Raw genomic sequence first — 16,567 nt, 5'->3', positions numbered from 1 at the left:
TATCATGTGAGCCCAGGATAGGGTGAGTGTCCTTCTTTCCTACTCTAGTATAATAATTACATCAGCCAAACTCCTGGATATACTATATTATCTGTATATTCATTGGTGGTACAAGCACATATGGAAAGAAAAAGGAAATAAAGTTCCTGACCTTGTTGCAGAGGCAAATGCTTCTACCACAAGAGAAGTATTCACCGCATCAGATGTAGTTTTACTTATGTTATGTTCATCCTTTGGGATTACTTAGTTTATTGCAGCATACTTCTGGGCTAGGTGATAACTATCTGACCAACTTAATAGGTCTGATCACTTGTTGGTTTATTGTACAAAACTCTTGAGTAGGGAATATTCTTTGCTACAATGAAAGCATGAATGTTAGTACACCTGTGTTTAGACCTTAAATATCCCTTTACACACTTGCTGTGTATGATGCCTGTAGAATTAGAAAATAGTTTAGTGCCTGCAAAGGAAAAACACAAGTATTTATACTATCTGCTGTACTGAAGTCATTATCGAATTAGCATGATGAGCATAATAAAATCCTAGAGAAATGTAGAGAAAGCCAGGCTGGCTTAGCCTTGAATTTGCTGCTGCTATGTCACTGTGGTAGAGGGATTCGGTCAGCAGATCTGTTAGACAACTGAGGCTCAAATGGTTAAATGATAAATTCTCAGTTGTAGTATTTTTCAGTGGGGTGGGGGAAGAACCTTTGCGACCAAGGTAGTCATTAGTTTGAAATGGCACAGATTAGCTCTTCTTAGAGTGAAATTTAATTATTTGGGAGCAATTAAGTTAACATGGAGTCTGCTGAGTTTGTGGGAAGAAGGGTTGAGAATATGGTTTTGTGCCAAAATCCTGTAGTTAATACTCTCTCAGCTTTTGGATTTCAGTGAAAGAAGCGTATAGCTTTTATCTTGTCATTTGTCATCATGCAGAGACAGCAAGCTCTCTGGCTGTCACTGCTACTGCTTGGCTGTGGGGTTGGTGCCCGGGGTGGGTATTCCCTGCCTGGGAAGCTGGGAAGTGGAACGTCTGTGGGCTGATGGGGCGAGTGCCAGCTGATGGCTAGTTCTCTGCCTGACTGCCCTATTAAAAATAAAATGCTTCACAAGACTTGGTCTTGAGGTTATAGAGGATTTTAAGGTACTCATTTTGCCCCTCGTCCCTATAAAATGCTGGCCACCCCGCAAAAAAACCAGTGCTGCTGTTACTGCTTCACATTTTGGCACGTGACTTGTACTACATCAGATCTTCGGGGAGTGTGTTAGGTTTTAAACAATGTTGCTGTGTTGAGCTCCAAAGAATCCCTTGGATGTGTAGGATTTAACTGTTTTCAGTTAGGGCAGTAGGTTTGCATTTGGCAGTTTTAAGTAAAACTAATAAAATATTCAGTTTTTCAGATATGTCTGTGAAATGACGTTTGGGTGTATGCTTTAAAAGGAGGAATACAAGTTCAGATATTGGTGTTTCTAGTGTTAGGCTATTTTAGAAAATCCTTCGTTTTACTGATAGTCTCTTCAAATTTCTCTTGCCATATTTCTAAGCAGATTACCGGTGTGTGTCAGTCAGCCAGCCGGATTGTGGCATAACAGCAAATGGGACCAAAGAGATGTAGTCATCCGTAACTTATTATGAAACCATCTACATTCTGGTGACCACAAGAATGAAACTGGAATGTAAAATGAATGTGAAAGAGCTGAGCCTGGCTGGCCCTGCTCCTCCTCACCAACTTACTATGCTGTTTTCTACGCAGAACACAAGCACACAGGGCAGTGCTGTAAGTCATCTTTTTCCTTAGCCTCTTTCATTCCTGGCTGGAAAAGACAAAAAAGGCTCTTCCATCTGCATTTCTCTTACCTTTTGGGCTGGATTTGAACAAGGAATTGATAATCCTGTGCCCTCACTCTGTTCTCTTTTCCCCGGAGGGAAAGGGGCTGAGATTCTTGGGATGCACCTAGTTTTTAATGCCTGTTGATTATGTTGCAGAACCTGACTGCGATGCTGCTTTATTTCATAGCACCTTTCACATAGCAGCATGTGCACTGCTTTTCCAGTACCAGCCATGGAAGATGTGACCAGACAGATATGTTTCTCATTGCAGTTGTGAGTAGGCAATAGTCGCATTTGTAGGTTTTTCTTTTCTGGCTGCGAATAAGTTCACTATGCAATTGGTGCAGTTCACCGTGAATGAAAGAGCAGATGTTTCCCTTTGAAAAGGGAATCTTATTTCTAAGCCTGTAGTACAAACATGCTGTGGGAGGGACGCCTTCTTGGGAAGCAGGGCAGCCCCCTGGCCTGCCGGGTAGGAGGCACCTCTGGGGCAGCAAGGACCAGAGACGAGCGTGTGGGTATTTTTAGAAGTGTTTTCAAAGGGCAGCCTGCTGTGTGTCAGTTTGTTTATGGTCCCGTTATGCGGAACACAGTGTATTTCCAGCTGGCTTCATGGTTTAAGTTCCCAGTCTGCCATTTTCTGCTCCCTCTGAGCCACTGACTGGTGCAGCAAGAGGGAGGTTGGGAGATGATGGAGCTGTTTTTCCACTTCAGTTTCTTTTTAAATGGCATCAAATGGTGATTGTTTTTCATTCTGCACAGCAGAAAGAACAAGATACAGTTAGGGTTTGCTTTTCCCTGGGGTGGTGTGGGTGGGACTGCTGGAACAGAGCCAGAAGAATTTGGCATTGTAGCAGACTGTAAAGGGAATAATCCGTCTTTCCTGATGATGGATGGCACTTAGAAGGCAGCTGAGCCTGAAAGCCATTTTTCATGCTAAGACACTGAGATGTGTGGGTCAGCCATTGAGCAAATGCAAACCTTTAAGTGCAAGCTAATAGCTTGACAGGTTGAGCCTGACAAGCAGCAAGAAATTCAGGTGTAGTTTCTGGGCATATGTAAGTCGTATTCTTCTTTTTCTTGGTGGATTGTAAGTTCTAGTAATTGTAATAATTTTTTAATTGCATGATGATTTATTTGTAAGTTTAGAAGCACCTTAAAGAAGCCTTTGCTAGTAAGGAAATCACTTTTTTGCTCCTACATATAATAAGCTGATATAATGCAAAGAGGATACTTCGGTTTAATTGCTTTTAAAAATAGGATTAAAAATATATATATTAATGCAGCTGAGCAGGCGTTTTAAAATATTGACCCCCTTTTTCCGAGGGACAACTCCAGCAAATTTGACAGCTAGCTGTGACGCAACATCTTTGTGTTGCTTTTAAAGAGCTGGTCATGGAATGCTCACAGTGAGATTTGGAAAGCCTGTAATGGTGGAAAGCTACATCCATACAGGGTAACAACAGCTGTAGGAGATGCCTTCAGCCTAATTGGACAGGCATCACTGTTAGCTCCCGGCGAGGAGGTTTATACGTTTGCATTCTTTAACTAACAACAACTTCACAATAAATATGTCTACTTCAGTATGTCTGAAACTCACTGTTATGCACTTATCTTCATTTATCTGCTATATTTTTACTTGTTCATCACAAAGCTGGAGTTTGGCTTTATGAAAAAGAACTGAGACAGTAATTGATTGCAAGTTGTTCATCTTTATTGATGTAGAAGTTTTAATAGCCAATATATTAAATAATTCTCTGGAAGTAGACGTACGTTCATATCCTGATGAAAGTGCACTGTATGGAGTTTTCATACGGATGTTTCAGATTATCATTTGGCCTTAATAAAGCACTTAAGGGAAGTAGGGACATAAATTTTGATTTCCTTACCAGTTATGAAGATCATTGTATTATTGTATTTGGAATTTGTATTACAGCTTTAATTGAATAAAACAACAGCATATGGTAGCTACTAGTTAGCACATTAGTTTAGTAGAGGCTAAGAATCTGTTTCAAATTGATCAGTCTTTTTTGATATGAGATTGGGCAATTCTTAAGGTTCCGGTAGTAATTATGTGTTTTGATGATCCTGAGAAGCAGTTTTTTTTTTCTGGATCTTATTTCTGAACTCACATAATGTGTTTCGTGTTCTGTTTATTATTAACTGGATGTTATGAGGACAGCCAAGTAAATCTTGCAAAGCATTTGTATCCTGCTGTAGCTGCGATGCTATGAAATTGTGTGCTAGGATGCTTGCATGCTGAAGTAGTTGTTTTTATCCTCAAATATTTGTTCAGCAGAAGTTGGAGAACACTTAGCCTGAAAGAGCCAATTAATATTAAATGCAGCGTAAGATGTTGACTGCACAGTCAGTAATTGAATGTGCCGATGTCATTTAAGCCAAGACTGTAAAAATAAGTTCCCCAAATCAGGGGATGTTCATATGATTAGAAACCTATTGATGAGATGGACATGTTGGACTGGTAGAAATACCTCAGTACTTGATCCCTGTAAGAGGTATCGGGGGGAAAAATGTCGATGTGAATACAGTTCATATGGATCTAGTATACCTGTCAACTTTGTCAAAGCTGTCAACTTTAGAAGTTCTTTGCTGATTCATGGGAAAATTAATGATGAATAATATTTGATGGACAGACAGTATGTTAATTACAATGTGAATGTCAGCTTCTACGGAATGTAGAAATAATAAATGTATTCCTGTTTTATTCACAAAATTGCCTTCCAGAAAAATACTGGAAAAAAAAAAAAAAAACACAACAATAAGAACGAAAAAGAATATTAGACTGTATACACCAAGTTCAGGATGACTTTTGGCAAAATCATTCTTTTTCAACTGCGCTTGAAAAACATAGTGATACTACCAAGTTTTAGCCAAGGGAGAAACAGATGGATGAGTCTGCACATAATTTCAATTTCATTCAAGTACACAGTAATCTTTACAGTTTACTCCTGATTTTAAGAGAGAACAAATGCGATGCGAGGAGTGAGGAGTATGATGAGTCTGTCTTGTTTCCATAGTTGTTTTTCATAATTATACTTCTTGTTAAATTAATTCTCCAGACCTTGACTGACTTTTTGCTAATACTGTGATGTGTTTTCTTATCAGGCACTTATGCCCAGCTTTATTATCCGATTAAGCAATCAAGTGGCATAAAGCATGTGGTTTCCTACCACAAGTGCACTTGGCATGGCCGTACCATTACTTAGTGTAATTGGGTTTGCCAGTGCTACTCTGATTTTATAAATGAAAAATATATTGGCTGCCAACTTCTGCCAAGTCCTAACCTAGCCAAGTATTAGCTACAGATTATGAAAACTGCTCATTTGGAATTTGCATCTAATGCTTTCTGCAACGTTTAATGTTGTTTCAGATGGTAGATGTGACTCAGGTAAGAAGCTGTGTGAATGTCACTGTTATTTTTGGAACAATCCCCATTTCTCTTCTGCAGTGTCTCAGTATGGCTGGCAGCTTTCCCGGCTACAGCTATGTGTGCTGGGATGTGGCTGTGTGTACCCACATTCGTAGCTGGATGGTCCCAAGTTATTTTTCCTATTAGTTCTGAAAGTTGCTTCATGCTAAAGCCACAATTTTTCACCTGTCTTCATTGTGAATCTTCCTGGAAAGTTATGAGGAAGAAATAAAATAGCTCTTAAAAAGTTTATCTTCTAAGACTTACAAAAGTTGTCCCACTTATAGGCAGTGGCACAGGGATTGGTCATCCTTTGTTTCTTGTGGAAGTGGGACGCTCGAACTCTTGCTGTGAAGTAACATAAACTGGAAAAAACATGCAGACTAGTTGTGGAAGAGAGCTTTCATAGATTTACTTGACAAGGAATGCCCATTTTTACCTACTACAAGGGAAAAAAAGACTTAACCCTAACAAAATTAGAGCAGCAGAAAGCTGTGTGTCGCTGCAGTTATCGGAATTTACTTTGAGATTTTGGTAGGGATGGGGAAAAAAAAGCTAACCTAGGCTGTCACTATTACTCAGTGTTACACCACTGTAATCTGATAGCTGTCTTGGGTAGAGGAAAAAAAGTTTTCACTGAGCAAAGTATTTTATGTCTAAGTAATAAAAAGACTACATTTTTTTTATAATAGCTGGCACTAGTACAAGTATTTTGTAGCACAAAAGCTTTCAAGAGAGAGATTTTGGCTTCAAGGAGGTCTGTCTTACCCCCTACATTCAGATAGTTTCTAGCAGGAAAGCTCTGTGATCAGTTGACAACATCTTCATGAGTATTTCTGGTTGTGCAGATGAAGTAACTTGTTATTCTTCAATTCTGGAATAACTGTTGTTGAGTTTGTTTTATCATGTTGAATGCTAAGAACACAGTGATTGTTAGCTTAAGTTTTTAAAAAACGTTGTCAGCTGCCCTACAGTTTTTCTGCACTTACCTGATTATTTCATAGTTCAAATGCGTATAAAACCACAAATGACTTCATCTGTTAGACTGCCTGCTAATTTATTTTTTGGGGGTTTGCTGATATAGCAAAGTGCTCTGCAGTGGTTACTGTCGCTGAAATCTGTTAGATGGCTGAGGAGATGGTGTGGCTTTGGCAGAAGAAGCCTTTAGTAGAAGAAGCCACTGATTATCTGACTAAGCTGCTGAGTGTGGCAGGATTTCATTTTTCTGATGTCTTCAGCCACCTTGACTGGGAGATGCCATTTGTAGATTGACTGGACTCTTTACCACAAGGATTGCATGCAGAGTTCAGCCTCGTGGAAAGCTCTGCAAGGAAGGTCATGGTCAAGCCCTAGTCAGGGATAACTTGGTAAAGATGTGACTAAATCATACGGCCAGCCCACAGCAGAGGAGTGGGGGATGGCTTTAGAATGTTGCGTGTAACAAATGTATCGCAAGAAGTGAAGGTACAGACTTGCAAGATGAGATTATGAAAGATGGCTGCTGTATTACATAGGCGCTGCTCACCAAATCAAGATGATGGATGAAAGCATTATGGTAAAAAGGTAGAACAAAAACAGGAAAACCTCTTTTTCTTTTCTTTGTATATAAGGAGGATTCAGTAAAGGCTGCGAAATGATATCCATCTTCCAAATAACTATGTTAAGTTTTCATCTACGTTATTCTTTTGTATGTACTGATATGTTGCCTGGTTTCTGGCAACAACTACAACAGACGCCATTTAGTACTGCATTGATCCCCTTGTAGTAGCAGGAGTATTAGCAAGAAAAATCATCTGTTCTCTTATCAGACTAATTACTGTTATCATAACCTCATTAGATAATGTGGCTTAAATTTAGCTCTTAACTCTCTCAGATTCCGTTTCTTACCTGTCAGAGCAAAATTGCTTTGTTTCAGTGCTAAAGGTTCTCTATCCTTCAGGAAGTAAAGGGTGGGATTTGCTTTTTATTTTTGTAAAGAGAATGTTAGGAATTGTAATTTCAAGAGTACGTGAACAGGTGAATTTTATAGCCATAGATATTTCATGAGCTCAAGTGTTCTGAGGAACCCAAGGACTTTGTTAGAAAGCCTGTACTACTGTATCAGGAAATCCAGTTACTACATGCTCTCAAGAGGATGCACATAAAATACTCCCCAACCACTTAGCCCAAAGAACTCTATGCTCTATAAAACACCAAATCTCAGGGTTAGTAACAGTAACAACAAAATAGTAGTCTACTATTCCAGTTTAGCATCTCTTTCAGAGTTTCTGTAAAGGTTTAGGTAATAAAATATCTAAATATTTGTATCTAAAATTGCCTAGGGCTCAATTGGAAGTGAAAATGTAATCAAGTGTTAATTCAAAGGGTAATACCTTTATGTATGCATAGTTATTTGGATCAGCAATTGTTTTGGTCCGTCAGTTATACTTCCCCTTCTATGCACTAAGGCCTTAGTAACAACTATGGAACAACTCCGTTGTCATTTTCACAGTTGAAGGAGGAAAGAATCTTGTTCCCAATTTTCTCTCTTAAAAGCCTCTTCTGAAAATGATCAGGGAATAGAGGAACAGGTGATGAAGCAAGGGAGCACTGCTATAGCTATGAAGGCTTCACAAACCTTTATCTCCCTCTATCATTAGCAATATCCTTTTGTTCTTATAAGTAAGAAGCAACCTGAAGTTTGCAGTTACAATAGAGGCACCTTCCTTCATTGGGGCAAAAGAATCCGCTGGTGGAAGAGTCATTTGCAGATCCACTACAAAACCTGACTGGTGCTGCATAAAGTCAGCTTGCATATGAAGCCTCACAAACTGCTGCAAGGAGCAGAGATGGCTAGCAAGGCCCCTCGGGGAAGCTAGAAGAGATGGGAAGCACCCCATGTAGTTGATAGCCTCGCAAACCTGCTGCCTGAACTCAGCAAGCAGACATCTTAGGAACAGTACTGTCTTTGTGCTCTCCTGTTCACATGGTGATTTCCTTCCTTGTTGGGGAAGAGCACGAGAATCAAGTAACACTCAGTACGCCTCTTACTGATCTGCAAGTTAAGGTCTTACTGGACCAAAGAAGATTTTTTTAGAGCTTCGTGGTTGTTTTGTCTGCAGGCTTGTGCAAACACTTTTTCAGTACTTGAAAGTTTTGAGCATGCAAAAGGCGTAAGCTTTTATCAGTGTCCAAGTTAGAAACTTCGTATGTGTACATAGTGAATGCACAAGGGAAATTTTTATTAGAAGGCTATAGTTGGCTAACAGCAGTACTGAGCTGTTTCTTTCAGCATATGCATTTAAATTGATTACTTAGACATTATATTTGTTTTTGAGGATGTTTTGCATATTTCTCAGGAGTCAGCTACCTGATTAGTGGACATCTGTTCAATATTTTAGCATGGCAGTTAAAATAATTAGTTGTTATATGATGCTAAAAAATGTTTCTGTTAGAAATCTATGATGGAGGGGAGAGAAGAGGTACTGCAATTTCAGTAGACGTGCACTGTGTTAAGTGCTTGGTTGCCTCCAGAACTATGACAGCTTTCTGCAGGATTACTTCTGAAAGCACTTCTCAAAAGTAAATTAAGCACAACAATGTGAAGTAATTGTCATTCCACTGAATATGAAATATAGAGAATAACTGAATCATGAGAGCATGGAGGTGTTGTAGGAATCATTCCATTTCATTAAAAATCAAAGCAGTGGTACATTCCCATTCTGTGTACTTCAAAATGTGAACAGCTGTATTATTTTATAAAAGATGCACAATCTGTTTGTAAGAGAATGCTGTAATAGGCATGTAATATGTTAGAGAATTGGCTCATGAACTTTTGACTTTTTTAATTGTTTTTTTAAATAAAAAGTTGCAATAACCCATGTTTGTATCTATCAGTCTTACGTAAACATAAGTCTTAACTGAACCTCCTTGTTTTCAGAGGGTTTGCTAATATGTATTTGGGAATGTCAGACCTCAGTTGGCTTTTGGAAAACTGTGGCTCCGTGTAAGATTTACTACTTGATTTGCTCTTTCAATAAAATTCAGTTAACCCTCCAAAATCATAGCACTGTAAGAAGGTGTGGAGTAGTGGTGCTAGAGGTAGAATTTCTTATTTGTACAGGGAGATATTTTGCAAGAAAGATGGAGGAGTGAAATAAGTTTATGATATTTATATATGAATAAAGAAATAGTAGAGCTTTAGTTAAGGAATGGGTTACATAAAAAACCCAACCAGTTATAGAAAATGCCATGGTTAGACAGCATGTCTTGATTTGTCTTTCTCAGCTGATGTACGTAGTAGTAGCAGCTGTGGAAAAGGGAGGGGCTGGATAGTACAGGCAATATGCAAAAGGAGCTAGCTAGAATCCTTTATCTTATAAATTTTACTCAGAATGGCTGTATTGAATGAGACAACTTCATCTATAACGCAGTCAGAATGTCTCAAAAGCTTACTTTTATACCCTGTTTTCTATATTCCTACCTTTCCCAGTTCAATTCAGTACATTGCCTGTTTGTTTGAGCTATTATCACTAGAGTTGAATTTTTGCAGTAGCAGTTGTGATATGTCTGTCTTTTATGTGATCACAAAGTTGCTGTTTCTTGCAATAAATCTCTTGTTCAAATATCCTCATAGTTTAGTTTATAGTTTCCATAAAGAATATCCTGCTTTAGTGTGATGATTTCAGATAACAGTATAAATCTGATACACAAGGGTGTCTTTGTGATTTGCCCAAAACCCATTTTGACATACTTGGTGATGTCTTAAGCTGTGGTAAGTTCTTTCTTACACAGATAACTCAAATGAGATTTAGTTTTCAAATGAAGATATAACTAGTAGCATGCTTGTGTTAATCAACCTAAGTTTCCTTAATAATCATATGTTAATAATGATAACTGTTTGACTTAGGAGTTGGATTCAAATAATACTTTTCTAGAGAAGGAGGCTCTCATTAGCTTTTCCCTATGCCCTAGCTACCTGTCAGGGAAGTTTAGCTGTTAACCAGGTGCTTTAATAACTTCCGATGATGTCCAAAGCACTTCCTGCTCAGGGAAATTGCTCATCTGCAGAGCTTTTGAGGGCTTTGTGCCTCATTTCACCTTGCTGAGATAAATTCAAGTGTCTTTTATTTTGTTCACCCAGCAATCGTGTTCGGGGTGGATGCTCCATTTGGAGTACTGTATGTGCTGAAATAGCTTTGCTGTTGCTCCGGTAATAAGAGGTTGGGTATGAATGTGCGGGGGAGTTTTAAGAGCTAAGGACGTGTCTTATTACATAATAGAAAATAAGCAGATGAAGTGAGGGTAGGCTATCTTACCTTCATTTTTGGTTCCTTTATTGTTATCTTTTATGTCTTTTTATCAGCTCTTGAGGAGTTTGCAATTTATTTCCTGCTGTGTTACCTTCTAATTAACTGGGGGATGTTTGATTTGGCTCAGAAGCCAATACATGAGTAAAATAAGTGATAATTCTGCAGTGAGGCTTTGAAGTTAATTTGGCCAAATACTTTGATATTGTAAAATACAGATTACATTGTTTTGTACAGAACTGAACACGGCCATGGAGGATCGAGCTTAGACAAATTCCATTAGAGTTATTAGAAGGAGCTTGATTTATGTCAGGAGAAATTCATCTCCTTTGAGTTGGCTCGCCTGTTTTCTTCTTAGAGATAGGCTTGGATGGATGGGGCTTCAGCATGTCCAGATCTAACAGCAAAGTTACAGTCTCATCATCAACCATCCCACTCTGTTCAGTGGAAACTCTCAGCAGAGTCTTTTTACTTTTTTACTTGAGATGGCTAGTAGAGTTGGATTTGGGGGGTTAAAATTATTGTCTGAACGGAGGAGCTCTGTCTACCTTTTAGTTTGAGGTATTTTACTGTGTATTTTATGTTTTGTTTCTACCAAAAAGAAAGTTTGTTTCTCACTCAGAAAATGTCTTAAGGTATTGCATATGTACATAAACATCATTCAGACATAACTCACTATAATGGAACATTAGTTCTTGTGAAATTGAACGCCATATTGCCTTAATAAAATTCACAAGTCAGTAGCAAGATATTATTCAGTAGTACAACCTGAATTTTCCTCATGCTGCTATTTTATTTTGTATGGCAATATTACAGTGTGCCTTTGGGTGCGCAAAACAGTCCATGCCATATATTGCATCTAGCAGCAGCAGGGAGAAAAGCAAAATTGAGGTGTCCTATGAGTTCAGCAGGCTCTCAGCCTCTGTAACGCTCAGCGAGGAAGCAAATAACTACAGGCTTGAACTTAACTGTGTTTGAAGCAAACACATCTGTAATATGCAATGAAGGAAGCATGTCCTTGTTTGTTTTTTTTTTTTTCCTCTTGCTAACTACAAATGTTGAATAATCAAAAAGATTAGTGGTTTGGAAAAGGATTGATTCAAACTCTAACCTGGCAAGAAGGTACCGATAGACTGAAGTGATAATATTATCAAAATTATTGTTTCAAACACCATGGAGAAGTAATGTATGTTTTGAAAATAAAAAGGCTGGTTGTTCATTTGGCCAAGAGTAGGTATGGACAGAATTGTTGCAACAGAATCATGTTGCAAGATCATCTAGAAGCAATATCTTCCCTTATTCAATCAACTGCTTGCCAAGCATGACATCACCAATGCTCCACCATGCAATATAATATGATAATGAAGTTGTGTTTAACTGGAATAGATAGCTATTGCTGTCCAACTCCAACAATAGCTGTCTGTGGCAGAGCACAAATTGCAAGGTATTTGTAGCTGTCATATTCAGAAATTGCGGATTACTGCAGGAATCAATGGCTTGTTGTCAGTCTGTGTGAGTTGTGGTTTGTGGCATCTCAACAAAGAAAGGTTTTAATCAAGAAAGCAATGGAGGCATAAGTTCTGTATGCATAAGAGCTTTGCAGAACTGTATTTTAATCTTTGTTTCTCTGAATATTGGTACACACTTGCCACAGAATTCTTAATTAGATATATAGAATGTTTGTTACGAGTGTTGTGCTTTATGTATATATTCTATCACTTGAAACTTCTGTCACAGGTGTTTAAAGTAATCCTATTAACAATTATTGTTCAGAAATAACTTTTGAGTTTCTTATCTAAAAACGGCTTATCTAATTTTTTTCTTCCACTATATTTTCCTTTAGGCTTACTCTTGCACTATTTAAAATGATTTGCCAAGCAAGTTGAACTATATATGGCTTTAAGTCACTGATAACAACTAAATGGGTTTTTGTAATAGCAAATGTTCAGCAAGTTAAAAAAGGAACAAATGAAAAACAAACAACACCTCTGAGAGCTTTTAAAAATTCAGATCAAAATTGAACCTATAGATTTAAATTAAAAAACCTTATGTCCACACCTTAATATCCTTTCCTGATGAGAAATACTCTTACTTAATTGAGAAATCCATCTTAAATACTTCAAAAAAAAATTGTTTTACTTGCTTCTGGCTAAAGGAGTTTTTCCACTGTGAACATACCTATGCAGTATCTTTATATTAGATTAAAATGTGCCAACAAATCACCAATTATCTTAATATGCAGTCTAGTTTAGAAACTGATAATTAAATTTACTGTTGTAGTTCAGCAGTTTGATTTTTTTTTTTATTATTGTCTGGATTAAGTATACTTAATTGGATTTAAAATATATTTGAAGATAGAGAATTCATTTCCTATCAGGTAGGTAACCTGCTGCTTAAGAAATATTTATCTAAATGTTTTATCATGCCAACTGGTTGTCAACACCCCTGTCAAAAAATAGTTGTATTTTATCTTAAAGGAAAGGGAATATCTGTAGCCAAGACTATCTGGAATAATGCCAAGGAAGTAGTCAGGGATGCAAAAAAACGTTTCATTTGTAGTGCTTCCAGCACTGTGCTCTACGCCTTCTTGCTTTCCTTTCTATTGTTGCTGCGTTTCTTTCTCTGTTCTGGATCATTTTTGAGGTGGATAACGAAACATGCAGCATCAAGCTTGCTGGTGCTTCTAACGTCTTACTAATTCTTGCATCAACGAAACCAATTTTCTTTAACGTGGGGGCAGTCTTCTGTACGTGGTGCTGCTGCAATGTTGGTACAATCATAGCAGTTGCAGCAAAGCTTGTGGTGTTAGCAGCTTGCTTTGCTTTTGTTCACAAGTACAGTCACAGCTCGTGTCATGCCTTTAGATGTGTGCTCCATGCTTAGAGTTAAGGATAAAATAGATTCAGTCAACAGCAGATTAATCATGGTAGCAGTGAGAAGATGGTTGGACTAGATGATCTTATAGGTCTTTTCCAACCTTGCGATTCTATGCTTCTATGATATTGTTTTCAACTTATGTACTGTAGTCAAGGAGGATCTTTGAAAGGTGTGATCACAGTAGAGACGTACACCCCAGAAGAGACTTAAAATCATTGGAACCTAATTTGCAAGACTGAATTTTCGGCTTTCACAAATTATTATTTGTTTATAACTTGCTTACAAGTAATATCCTGTACAACATCTGGAGGGCTATATGTGTTTTAAAGGTGTCATTCTAACTGCAGGATGAAATTTTTTTTTCTTTGAACAGGGCTATATGTATTTCAGTAGCTATGATTCTAACTTCCACATTTACTTCTTGAGTAAACAACTGACAGTTATTTGTGTGCAGATGGCAGAGACAGATCTCTGAACCCTGCCAGTCCTTAGCAGTTGGCTAAGTGTCACTGTATGAAATCCTCCAGCTTTAATACTGAAAGCATTTTTCATAAACAGCCCAGAATGACGTTGAATCAATATGTTGACATGACTTCTATTCATAAAAGCATAAATTAAAGTAACGCTATCTGAAGCAAGGTCACATGAATTTTATCTTTTTGATTATTTCCATCAGGTAACATTTTTTGTTATGAAAGTGATGTCAGTGTCAGCTGCTCCAGATTTGTTTGTCTATCACTCTGGCCACTCTGTACATAACATTGAAAGAGAGCAATGAACTGCTTGGGATTGTGTGTTGTGTGATTTGGAACTCCTAACTTGATTTTGTTTCTTGTTTGAAAACATGCAGATTGTTTGAGTTCTTTTCCTAAACCTAGAAGTGAAGAATTAAACTAACTTACATTCTGATGTTCAGTACATATACTTACTACTTTTCTGTCTGGATACAGAGAAAATATGTTATTATTGGAAAGTAACGTGGCTATTTGGAAAATCACTCGGGCTACAGTATTTGTCGGCAGTTTTATTTTCCAAGCATAACAGTTGTATTTCCTTTTTATACCCATTTGTGTAGAGATTAAATCATCACAAATCATGTTTTTTAGGGGCTGTGATGCTCAAGAAATACAGTTCTATGTACTTCTGGGCTATGTGTATTTAGGCGAGCTGTCTTCTGTAACATAGCTTTATTTGAATAGTTTACCATAAGTCACAAATCTAATCAAACTTTGTCACTAGTTAAAACATTTTTTTTTCTTTGAAACTGGCTCCAAATGAGTAACTTGGCTGAGTTCAAATCACAGTTGCTATCCAAACAAGAATATAAAACAATACCAAAAAATAAAAACAAACAGGAGAGTACTTGCTTCCTTCCTTAAATCACTTAAAGGCAAGCAGATGACAGAATTTTAAGAGAAGAGTTAGAATGCTAATTTTACTTTTATGCTTAAGGGACTGAGAACCTGCATTCAATCTGGCTCTGCAGGTGTCACCGCTTGAAACAGTAATTGAGCACCTGGTGGGAAGGCAGGGCCAACCCAGGGGAGCTGAGGTGCATGCAATCTGTCTGAGTGATCAGAAGGGCTGGAGCTGGGATCCGCTCCTTACCAGACTTCATTTGAGGGTTGGCAGTGGCAGCAAGCACACATCTCTGGACTCTGAGGCTTTCCAAAGGTAAGCACATTCTTTCCTTTGTTTCTGCACCCATAGCTGTTGCATTTGAACAAGTCCTTACTTGCTGCAGCCTAGGACCTTGCTATTTTGCTATCCTTGCTGCACTTGCCACTGTGTTACAGGGGACCTCCAGTTTCTGTGGCTGCTCTGGATTTTCTCTGTTTAAATGATAAAATAAATAATAAAAATAAAACTGTTACAAGTCTGAGAGCGAAGTTTAATGCATCCTCAAAAGTATCGACTGAATCTGTGTGATTTAGCTCTCAGCCTCAAACTTGGGAAAAAAAAAAAAAACAAAGCCCACCCTTGACAGCTTGTGCTTCTGTTTAAGAAGAACTGTGGGAATGAATATAGGGCTGCCTCTGGTGTGCAGATGTTCTGATAACAAGCAAAGAAGGAATATAGCACAATATGGAACATGTCCATTGAGCAAAGCTGTTTTTGAATGCGGTGGTACTTCTGCTGTCTAGGAATGAACTCCGAATTGGAATCTTCACCCACCTGAGCCCACAGAAAACCTTAGGCCATGATCTTACGGTTTTTATGTGGTTTACAGTGATTTAGTGATTTGTTACAGTGATACAGTGATTTATTATGCTGGCTTTTCAGTTTTATTTTCATCACTGTGATCTGATTCAAACTATTTAATGTCAAGGTGTTTTGGAGCTAAAGTGGGTACAGATCAGAGAAGTCTTTATACAGTCTTCCTGTTAACTAAAATATTCTGGCAGCTGAGTGTTTTTATTTGGATTTTTTTCATTGATATGCTATATTTTTTGTTTTGCGTTTTCAGAATTTAAATAATAGCTGGTCAGCGAGGTTTTTCTTTTATTCCAGGGCACATCTTAAGATTTAATGCTTTTTTTTAACTGCACCATGGCAGGCTTTTTCTACTTGTTTGTAAACTATGTCATATCTCAAAGTTTATCTGAGAATAAGGATTTTGTACACGTGTGAAGACTGGTAGTGAAGTGAAGCTCATGTGACCTCTTAGGTAATGTGCTCTGGGTTGGCATTTATAAGGCAAGGCAATTTTTCATAGTAGAACTGTCTGGAGTTCTTACCTGCCTGCTTTGATGCAGTTTCTTTTATAAATGTTTTGAATATTAAAATTAATAAATGTAGCGGTTAAAGATTAGCATTCACACGAGGTTCTTTACATTCACATAGCAAAACAAGTGTTAATTTCTGCCACCTTCCTATACTTAACTTGTTCTCCAAAACAATTACTGCTTACCAATACTTCCAACTTATGCGCATCTTTCAGTTTTTTCCACCAATCTTCTGCTTACTCATTTAGCTGTGTGCTCATGCTGTTTCCCTGCCACAGGTCAGCAGCTGGGGTGCAGTTAGGTGACATTTAATGGTCTGATAAGAAATGAGCACAGCAGTGCATCTTAACTCTTGATTCACCGACCTGTCAATTCTTCACAATTCTGTTCTTTCATGGCAATGTGGAAGTTGCTGT

The 16,567-nt window shown here is 37.9% G+C and overlaps 1 protein-coding gene across 13 annotated transcripts in view; it reads left to right on the top strand.

Moving 5' to 3' along the window:
* GULP1 (GULP PTB domain containing engulfment adaptor 1) overlaps positions 1-16,567 on the top strand; it is a 166,256-nt gene that overhangs the window by 24,237 nt on the left and 125,452 nt on the right. Inside the window, exon 2 of one of the 13 annotated variants that reach the window (XM_085227608.1) lies at positions 14,912-15,099. The exons of 11 other annotated variants lie outside the window; for them this stretch is intronic. The gene's annotated coding sequence lies outside the window, so the exon portion shown is untranslated. Of the gene's footprint in view, positions 1-1,547; positions 1,778-14,911; positions 15,100-16,567 lie in introns of all 13 variants that reach the window. One more of the 13 variants, XM_085227611.1, reaches the window with a different exon arrangement.

Source organism: Meleagris gallopavo, chromosome 7 (genome assembly GCF_905368555.1).
Source record: "Meleagris gallopavo chromosome 7, MGAL_WU_HG_1.1, whole genome shotgun sequence".
In the NCBI taxonomy this organism is placed as follows: Eukaryota; Metazoa; Chordata; class Aves; order Galliformes; family Phasianidae; genus Meleagris; species Meleagris gallopavo.
The sequence above is the reverse complement of the archived record's forward strand: the minus strand, read 5'-3'. Positions and strand labels throughout refer to the sequence as shown.